Source organism: Pseudoliparis swirei, chromosome 10 (assembly GCF_029220125.1).
Source record: "Pseudoliparis swirei isolate HS2019 ecotype Mariana Trench chromosome 10, NWPU_hadal_v1, whole genome shotgun sequence".
Classification (NCBI taxonomy): Eukaryota; Metazoa; Chordata; class Actinopteri; order Perciformes; family Liparidae; genus Pseudoliparis; species Pseudoliparis swirei.
Genome location: NC_079397.1, coordinates 2,947,508 through 2,957,507, shown reverse-complemented (window position 1 = coordinate 2,957,507; position 10,000 = coordinate 2,947,508). Strand labels below are relative to the sequence as shown.

Sequence of the window (10,000 nt, the reverse complement as noted above, 5' to 3'; positions counted from 1 at the left end):
TGTGTTAAAGCTGCATTCTCTCTCCTGACCACCAGGGGGCCACTCCTCTGGTCCTATAGGACCGTGACTACGTCCACTTCTAAACACGTACACAGTGCCAGAACTCTTTTAAAGGTTACTGTTGCTTTAAGAGGCAAACACACAAATCAAACCACACCATTGTTCTCTCTGAAAGCCCCGCAGCAGTTTAGTATATATATTTTTTTCTGTGTGTCGGGATGCACAATGGTCCAATCTCTCACCATCGATGGGAGCGCTCCAGAAAAACATGGCACATCCCCACCTGGCGCCTGCTCTACGTGTTGTTATGCAAATATTTTAGATGAGACGACGTGAACTGAATTAAGAAAAGATGTTTATGTGACACTTTTGGTGTTTCGCACCGAAATCTTTTCTTGAGACTTTTTGGACTCGGGACATGAATTCAATTTGAGGCCTGATTACATCTGTGTGTGTGTGTGAGGGGGGGGGGGGGTATGTGTGTGTGTGTGTGGCCTCGGAACAGCGACCGGGGTACATCCACCTCCTCATGAATATTAACCAGCCTCCTTTTTTTGCATTCATTAAGATTGACAATGTTTTAGAGTTGGGGGAGGCGGCTTGACCTCTAGCCCCTCCCACAACTCATGAATATTAACGAGGCATGCGGGCGGTCTAAAAGTGAACTCAGAGAGGTGATATTATTATTATATATGCGTGTTGTTGTTGTTGTTTTATAGCCACTCTGAGAAGTGAAGCGTTGAGATGTCGGATGTCACAGCCAGGGGTCGTGACCTTTGGAGCAGCTGTCAATCAAAGAGAGAACCACAGATTTCATGTTTGTTTTCTCCCAAGATCGTGTTTCAGGGCCTGTTTTCCTTTTACAGACGGGTTGTTGTTGTGTGTGTGTGTGTGTGTGTGTGGGGGGGATATCGGACCACATGTCATGAACACACCCTCGCTCACTATATTGGGTTTTCTTCATTTCATAAGCACCTATTTCTTCTTGTTTTTATTCGGTTTTCCCCACTGGAAGGCGCCCCAGAGGAAACTCTATCAAGTTGTTTCTGACTCGATAGGGAACATAAATATGGTTATTAGCACTGGAGGGAGCTTTATGAGATGTTCTCTCTTGGAAGGACACCCAATGGGCTCTTATCATGTCTTCTCTCCAGTAGGACACCCAATGGGCTCTTATCATGTCTTCTCTCCAGTAGGACACCCAATGGGCTCTTATCATGTCTTCTCTCCTAGAAGGACACCCAATGGGCTCTTATCATGTCTTCTCTCCAGTAGAAGGACACCCAATGGGCTCTTATCATGTCTGCTCTCCTAGAAGGACACCCAATGGGCTCTTATCATGTCTTCTCTCCAGTAGAAGGACACCCAATGGGCTCTTATCATGTCTGCTCTCCTAGAAGGACACCCAATGGGCTCTTATCATGTCTTCTCTCCAGTAGAAGGACACCCAATGGGCTCTTATCATGTCTTCTCTTCTAGAAGGACACCCAATGGGCTCTTATCATGTCTTCTCTCCTAGAAGGACACCCAATGGGCTCTTATCATGTCTTCTCTTCTAGAAGGACACCCAATGGGCTCTTATCATGTCTTCTCTCCACTAGAAGGACACCCAATGGGCTCTTATCATGACTCCTGGAAGCTCTCGAGGGAACGTTATCTCAGCCTGTCGTGGCGTCCTTGAAGACACTTCATCACGTGTCTCAAGTGAAAGCAGTGAATCATGTTCCACTGAAAGGTCAACCTGCAGGTGACCTTGAAACACGCTCTGTCCTGAGGGGACCATGAGGGCACTTGACAGTATTTTGCATCCCATCTCCTGACAGTTGGAGACTCTCTCAGTCCATCCCCGGCCTCGTCTCCATCCTCCATCACGGCTCACGCCTCGGAGTCGTCACCACAACACATCCAAAACAAAGATGACAAAAAACAAACAACTTCCTGTTTACGGGCGACGGGGGCGGACCGGAGAAGAAATAGTGGTCGCCATGGCAACAACAGCACAGCCCCACCCACATGTTTACTTTCCAGTTTTAAACTTGTCTTTAAGTCTATATCGTTGACCTCTCTCTCCCTCTCTCTCCCCCTCTCTCTCCCTCTCTCTCTCTCTCCCTCTCTCTCCCTCTCTCTCTCTCTCTCCCTCTCTCTCTCTCTCTCTCCTCTCTCTCTCTCTCTCTCTCTCTCTCTCTCTCTCTCCCTCTCTCTCTCTCCCCCCCCCCCCTCAGCTACACTCAGCCGGCCTCCAAAGGACTCGAGCTGCTGCTCACAGAGGCGGGAAAGTACACAAGGAGGTTATGGATTATAAATGTTCCCTATCACTTACAGTCTGTGTGTGTGTGTGTGTGTGTGTGTCTCCGGGTGTTGTCATCCTAACGAGCTCATTAACTCGTTAACATCGTTAAGGGCCAGTTAATTGTTTGTCCATTAGCCATTAGCAAGGCTCAGTGGAGAGCCAACGAGGGACTGCTGCGGTCACACACATGCACACACACACACACACACACGAGATCCATCACTGTTTAAGCGCACACTCAGAGACACACAGCCGTTTATTGCTGCTAAACTGAGACTAAACTACGACACACACACACACATACATACACACACAGATCCGACGCCACCAATCAGCATTTAGCCCCACGAGCAGAAGCAGAATCTGCATCACTGTCATGACTTCGGAGAGCAAGCTGTAATCCGTCTCGGCGGCCTGACGTCTGAGGGAACATCTGTGTGTCGAAGAGCAGCTGCTGCGACGAAGAGGAGGATGCCTTCAAGTGTTCATTGTGTTTATGTTCCACTATGTGGATTATTGGACCTCCGTGTGCTCTATTCCATCTTTATTCAATCAGCAGAGAGAACACAGGTGGATTGTTACCACACGGCTGTGAGACCCAGCGCTGGTCAATCCTTCATATTTACCGTAATCGTTTGCTTCGGCTGCACCAGGAGAGATGTTTACTCTCTCAGTGTTACGGACTCAGACACTTAGGAAGTAGGTCTGTTACGAACTCAGACACTTAGGAAGTAGGACCCAATTGCACGACCCGGGAGACAGAGATAAAGTATTTGTAAGTACTTTATTTTTCTCAGTTCTGCAGTGAGCAAAATGAAAGCGCTCACGTAGTGAGGGATCAAAAACTTTTCAAGAGCACAAAATAACCTGACCATGGCAAAAGACAAGACGAACTGACAAGGAACACTGGGAGACAGGGGAATTTAAGCACATGGTGACAAGACACAGGTGGGACCAATCAGGGGCGGGGCTGACACTGATGAGCATAGGAGACAGGTGTGATGACAGGTGAAAACAATCAGGAAGCCTGGAATGAGAGAAAGCGAACATAAATGACATGAACCTCTCTAGCATCTCTGTCGGTGCACAACAGTACCCCCCCCTCTAGGGCCAACTCCTGATGGCCCAGGCTGATTGTAAAAGTCGTGGATAAGAGTCTTGTCTACGATAAATGAAGCAGCTACCCAGCTTCTAGCCTCAGGACCGTAACCCTTCCAGTCTACCAGGAATTGCTTGCCCCTCCCCCTATTACGGACCTCCAGTAGCTTACGGACCTTGTAAACCTCACCCCCTTCAAAGAACTGGGGCGGTGGAGGGGGCTTGGAGGCGGGAATAAGTGTGCTCTCACACACCGGCTTGATTTTACTAACGTGAAACGTTGGGTGCACTCTCAAGGTCCTGGGGAGTTGCAAGCGTACCGACGCCGGGTTGATGACTCTGGACACTGGAAACGGACCCACAAATCTCGGAGCCAGTTTCCTTGAGGCGACATGGAGTGGTAAGTCCTTGGTAGAGAGCCAAACCTTTTGGCCTGGACTGTAGGTGGAGCGACCCTGCGATGAACGTCTGCAACAGCCTTCATCCGAGCTGAACTGGAGAAGAGACTGGCGAGCACCAGCCCAAACTCTGCGACAACGTCTGATCATGGCATGTGCCGATGGAACCATCACCTCTTCTTCGTTGTTAGGGAAAAGTGGAGGCTGGAAACCATTGACACAATGGAATGGAGAGAGACCTGTGGCCGCCGTAGGAAGGGTATTGTGGGCAACCTCGACCCATGTGAGGTGGTCACCCAGGTGGTCTGGTTCCGGGAGACGAGACAACGAGCGTAGTCTCTAGTTCTTGGTTCAGACGCTCCGACTGTCCATTTGACTGAGGGTGATATCCTGATGACAGGCTGACGGTGGCACCTATGAGTCGACAAAACTCTTTCCAGAAAGCGGAAATGAATTGTGGACCCCTGTTGGAAACAATGTCATTAGGGAATCCATGGATCCTGAATACGTGATTCATCATGACCTCTGCGGTGACTTTGGCAGAGGGAAGCTTGGTCAATGGGATGAAGTGAGCCATCTTTGAAAATCGATCAACCACCGTTAAAACCGTAGTCTTGCCTCTGGATGAAGGAAATCCTGTCACAAAATCCATCGAAATGTGTGACCAAGGACGTTGGGGAATCGGCAGCGGCTGGAGCAAGCCCATCTTAACTTGAGATGAGGTCTTATTACACGCACACATCGGACAAGCCGCTACATACTCTGCCACATTTTTCTTCATGGATGGCCACCAGAACCGTTGTCGAATCCTGAACATTGTTCTTGCTACTCCCGGATGGCACGAAAGCACAGATGAGTGAGCCCAGTGGATGACCTTGGAGTGAAGAGCCTCAGGAACAAACAGCAGATTGTTGGGACACTCGCTAGGTGCTGGATTCATGACATTTGCCTCTTTAACGTCTGACTCCACTTGCCAGGAAAAGGCTCCGATCACACGGTTAAGTGGAAGGATGGTCTTGGGCTCTACCGCAAGTGGTTCGGGATCGTAAAGACGAGACAAAGCATCGGGTTTTTGATTCTGAGACCCGGGACGAAAAGAGAGTGTGAAGTTGAATCTACTAAAGAAAAGTGTCCACCTGGCCTGACGGGAGTTGAGACGCTTAGCCTTTCTTATATATTCTAGATTCTTGTGATCTGTCCAGACTATAAACGGTTGCTCTGCACCCTCTAGCCAGTGTCTCCATTCCTCGAGGGCAGCTTTTACAGCTAACAATTCCTTGTTTCCCACGTCATAATTCCGCTCTGCCGTTGTCAACCTCCGCGACAGGTAAGCACATGGATGCATCTTGTTGTCTTCTGCAGAACGTTGAGACAGTACTCCTCCAATTCCCTCATTGGAAGCATCCACCTCGACCATAAACTGGCGCTGGGGATCTGGAATGGTGAGTATGGGAGCGGATGTGAATCTATCTCTGAGAAGTTGGAAAGCAAGATCCGCCTGGGGAGTCCACTTGAAGGGAACCTTAGGAGAAGTCAGAACATGCAGAGGAGCAGCAACAGAACTGAAATTCCTAATAAACTTCCTATAGAAGTTAGCAAATCCTAGGAACTGCTGAACCTTTTTCCTGGAGTGGGCCACTGGGATACTGCACTGACTTTCGCAGGATCCATTTGGATATGATTAGGTGAGACTATGTATCCTAAGAAAGACACCTCTTCTGTGTGGAACTCGCACTTCTCTGCCTTGACATATAGCTGATTATCCAGTAGTTTCTGCAAAACTTGGCGGACATGGTTAACATGAGATTTAGCGTCTGGGAGAAAATCAGTATGTCATCCAGATACACAAACACTGAAATATTCAAGAATTCCCGCAAAACCTCATTCACAAAAGCTTGAAAACAGCGGTGCATTGCACAGACCAAAAGGCATTACCAAGTACTCATAGTGACCATTCTGAGTGTTGAATCCAGTCTTCCACTCATCCCCTTGTTTTATTCTAACCAAGTGATATGCATTTCTTAAATCCAACTTGGTGAATATCTTGGCCGTTGAAGCAGTTCAAAAGCAGATGACATGAGTGGCAGAGGATAGCGGTTCTTCACCGTAATGTCATTTAGTGGACTGTAGTCTATGCAAGGTCTCAGAGACCCGTCTTTCTTTCCCACAAAGAATCCGCTCCGGCTGGAGACGATGAAGGACGGATAATCCCTGATTTGAGTGAAGAGGAGATGTATTCATCCATTGCTGTTCTCTCAGGTCTCGAAATCGAGTAAAGTCTCCCCTTGGGAATGGGGCTCGGTAAGAGATCAATGGGACAGTCAAAATCTCGGTGAGGAGGTAGCGACAAGGCTTTAGACTTGTTAAAAGCTTCCTTTAAATCATGGTAACAGGAAGGTACCTTCTGTAGATCAGGATAGTCAGGGTGATCTATAATGATCCTACTAGAGTCTGTTGGTGCCTTAACAGGTTGCGAAAGTTTACACCTGCCCTTACAATCCTCTCTCCATTCCTTAACTTTCCCTGAAGGCCAGTCTATGTGAGGATTGTGGATCTTCAGCCAAGGAAACCCCAAAATAATCGGGTACTGAGTCGACTCAAAATATGAAATTGCATGCTCGGTATGGTCCTTATTTATAGTAATCCGTATGGGCTCAGTGCAATGGGTAACTGTGAACAACAAGCGGCCGTCTAAGGCACTGGCACTAACAGGATGAGATAGCGGGACAGTCTTTATTTTTAGCTGTTTGACTAGGCCCCAGTCTATAAGGCTTTCGTCAGCCCCTGAGTCTATTAACACACCCTGGTCAATGGTCTGATTGTTAATACAAATGTCTACCTGAGTAACAGGTCGAGGAGGGAAGTCTGCGGAAAACTTGCACACCAGCGCCCTCCAGTTGACTGGTGAGCACGATCTTTCCCGGCATGAAGCGAGTTGATGACCCGGCTGGCCGCAGTAGAAACAGCAACCCTCCGTAGACGGCGCTGCCTCTCCTCCAGAGAAAGCCTGGTTCTTCCAAGCTGCATGGGTTCACCGGAGTCATTCGGAAGTGTAGTCCTCTGATGGTCCGGTAACATGAGCTGGAAATCCTCCGCTGGCGGCGCGACCCTCGAGGCGAATTCTGGAAGCTGGGAATAACATCTCGGTTGCGCCGACGCCCTCTCTCTTTCGAAGACGGTTATCGATCCGGATGGCCACAGCGATGAGGGATTCCAGATCCCGGGTGTCTCCAGTGGAGCCAGCTGGTCCTTTATCGGTTCCGAAAGTCCTGTCATGAAGGCGTCACGAAGAGCCGGAACATTCCATCCGCTGTCCGCTGCTGCTGTACGAAACTCGATGGCATAATCAACCACCTGACGGTTGAGCTGACGTATTTGAAACAGTCTTCTGCTGGCCTCCGTAGCAGGCGATGAGTGGTCAAAATGCGCCTCATAGTCTCTATGAAATCGGCCAATGAGTAACATAGTTCGGTGTCTCTAGACCATTCTGCAGTAGCCCAGGCTGCAGCTCTTCCGTTAAATGAGACACAATAAACGCCACTTTACCATGCTCAGATAAAAAGCTGCTGGGTTGTGTTGAAAATGCAGATCACACTGTACCAGAAAGGCTCTGCAATCGAAGAGTCTCCGGAAAATCTCTCCGGAAGAGCCAGCCGTAACGGGAGGAAACAGCCTGACCTGGGTCGTCAGCTGGAGTATTGACAGGCAAATTCTCAGCTGTGGATGACGTCACCGGAGGAGCAGTCTGTTGATGAGTGAAAAAATTATTCATTTGGGCAACCAGTTGTTGCATCTGTGTAGATAATTCTTCCTGAACCCCGGCCTGGCGTCCTCTCAGCTCTTGTATTTCCCGGCTGACTTTGTCCAGTCTTTCCTCGTGATGAAAAATCGTCACGCCCTGTACCGACAGAGCGGCGTGAAGCGTTCTTGGGTCGGCTGGGTCCATAAGGTGGTCAGTTCGTTCTGTTACGGACTCAGACACTTAGGAAGTAGGTCTGTTACGAACTCAGACACTTAGGAAGTAGGACCCAATTGCACGACCCGGGAGACAGAGATAAAGTATTTGTAAGTACTTTATTTTTCTCAGTTCTGCAGTGAGCAAAATGAAAGCGCTCACGTAGTGAGGGATCAAAAACTTTTCAAGAGCACAAAATAACCTGACCTGATCATGGCAAAAGACAAGACGAACTGACAAGGAACACTGGGAGACAGGGGAATTTAAGCACATGGTGACAAGACACAGGTGGGACCAATCAGGGGCGGGGCTGACACTGATGAGCATAGGAGACAGGTGTGATGACAGGTGAAAACAATCAGGAAGCCTGGAATGAGAGAAAGCGAACATAAATGACATGAACCTCTCTAGCATCTCTGTCGGTGCACAACACTCAGGGGATTAATCATCAGGATGAAGTGTTTGTCTTTAGTGCTATTATCACTAATAGAAAATAAATAAAACACTAAATATAGTGGAATGAAATGACCTTCCTGTGGAGCATAATGCATGTAAATAATGGGAATATTATACCTTATATTGTTATATACGTATTGATGCATTACTCCAATTCTATTCATAACTAACATTTTGCTTTTGGAAAAGGTGGAAACTGGTTTCTAAATATTTATACATATATTTAATATACTGTATATTACTTGTGAAATTCCCGGTGAGGATAACATATTTTTAATTTGTTGACTTTTTATATTCAACAATATAATGTATATTATATATATATATATATTATATATATACTATATATAACATATATTTTATACATAATATATATTCTTTGTATTTGTATATTATATTCTTGAACAACAACCTCCAGCGATCACATTACATGTAGTGCAGAACAATTTAACATGTTTACCTTTGAGAGAGAGAGGGGGGAGAGAGAGAGAGAGAGAGGGTAGATTGAGTTATGTGGATGGTGTCAGAGTAGATTTTGGTTACAGTGCTCAAAAAGCTGGAGGCTGAAACCATGACGATGAGAAACGACACACTCCACTTTATCTCTCTCTCTCTCTCTCACTCATCACAGAGCCTCCCGTCTGGTCCAGGTTGTGGTTTTGAATTATTTTCCTTCTCGTAGGGAGTCCACTCCGACCGCTGTTGAGAGAATCTGGAATAACTTTTTAAAGATGAGGCGGATCAGACGGATCAGACGGATCAGACGACCACGACGGCGTCAACTGTCTCTGTTCTTATTGTTGCGTAATGTTGACGCTTCAATGGATGAAACGGAGACCCAAAAGAAACGCTGTTTCTTAAAGGATCGTTTGTTTCTGCTTGGGGACCCAACGACCACCAAACCATCAGGAGAGAGTTTCCTCCTCACCGGCTCTTCTGATTTCTTCCAAACCTTTTAAGCACCAAGCTTTTATTTAGGTCTCTTCTCCAAAAATGGCATCCCCAAACTAAAAAGTATATATCTCTGCAACCACTAGGGGGCTATTTTAATCACCTATTTTACCTTTTTAAACATGTTTTTCTTGTGTTGACATGTGAACATTTCAGTCTGTATGATACTGGGGAAGAGTAAATGCAGATGGCACACAGAAGAAATATAAAAATTCCAGGTCCAAATTGAAAAAAAGCACTTCCAGAATGATGATATGTTTGGAATGAGGTTGAAAGGTTTAAAATGTTCAAGTTTATTGGCGTTAAAAAGTCACGTTGTCAGCTTTCCGACTTTTTAACTGCTAACTAGATTAATAAATTAATTAATAAATAGTCATAATGGACAAAAAGATGATAAAAGTCGACAGTTTGACGAACCCCTCGGTCGGGGGGGCGCCGGCAGGTTTGATGAGTGCGCATATCTTAATATCCTCATAAAGCAGGAGGTGAAATCTCCTCCCTCAAAGAAGCAGACTTCAGGCGGCGCCGCTAATCGCCGCGCCGCTGCATCTATCTCGCGGTCGTGGACGGCGGAGTCGCCCGGCGGCAGCGAAGCTCGAAGCTCCGGCCTCCGCGCGAAGGATCCATCGCCTCGCGGCGGGCCGTGAACCTCCGGGCGGCACCGACGCTGCAGCCGCACGAAATGACTCCGGAATATTCCGCCCGTTAAAAGAGACGCGCTGAAGGAGGCCGGCGGCGGACGAGGAGACGGCGTTACGAGACGGTCGGTCGAGCCGGGCCTCGAACGCACCGCGGAGGGCTGTCAGGAGGTCATAGTTCATTATGATTCTGTAGTCTTGAGCTTTTAATTAA

The 10,000-nt window shown here is 47.5% G+C and overlaps 1 protein-coding gene across 1 annotated transcript in view; it reads right to left on the bottom strand.

Annotated features, from left to right (window-relative positions):
* LOC130200309 (thyrotropin-releasing hormone-degrading ectoenzyme-like) overlaps nt 1–10,000 on the bottom strand; it is a 121,626-nt gene that overhangs the window by 18,101 nt on the left and 93,525 nt on the right. The gene's annotated exons all lie outside the window — the stretch shown is intronic.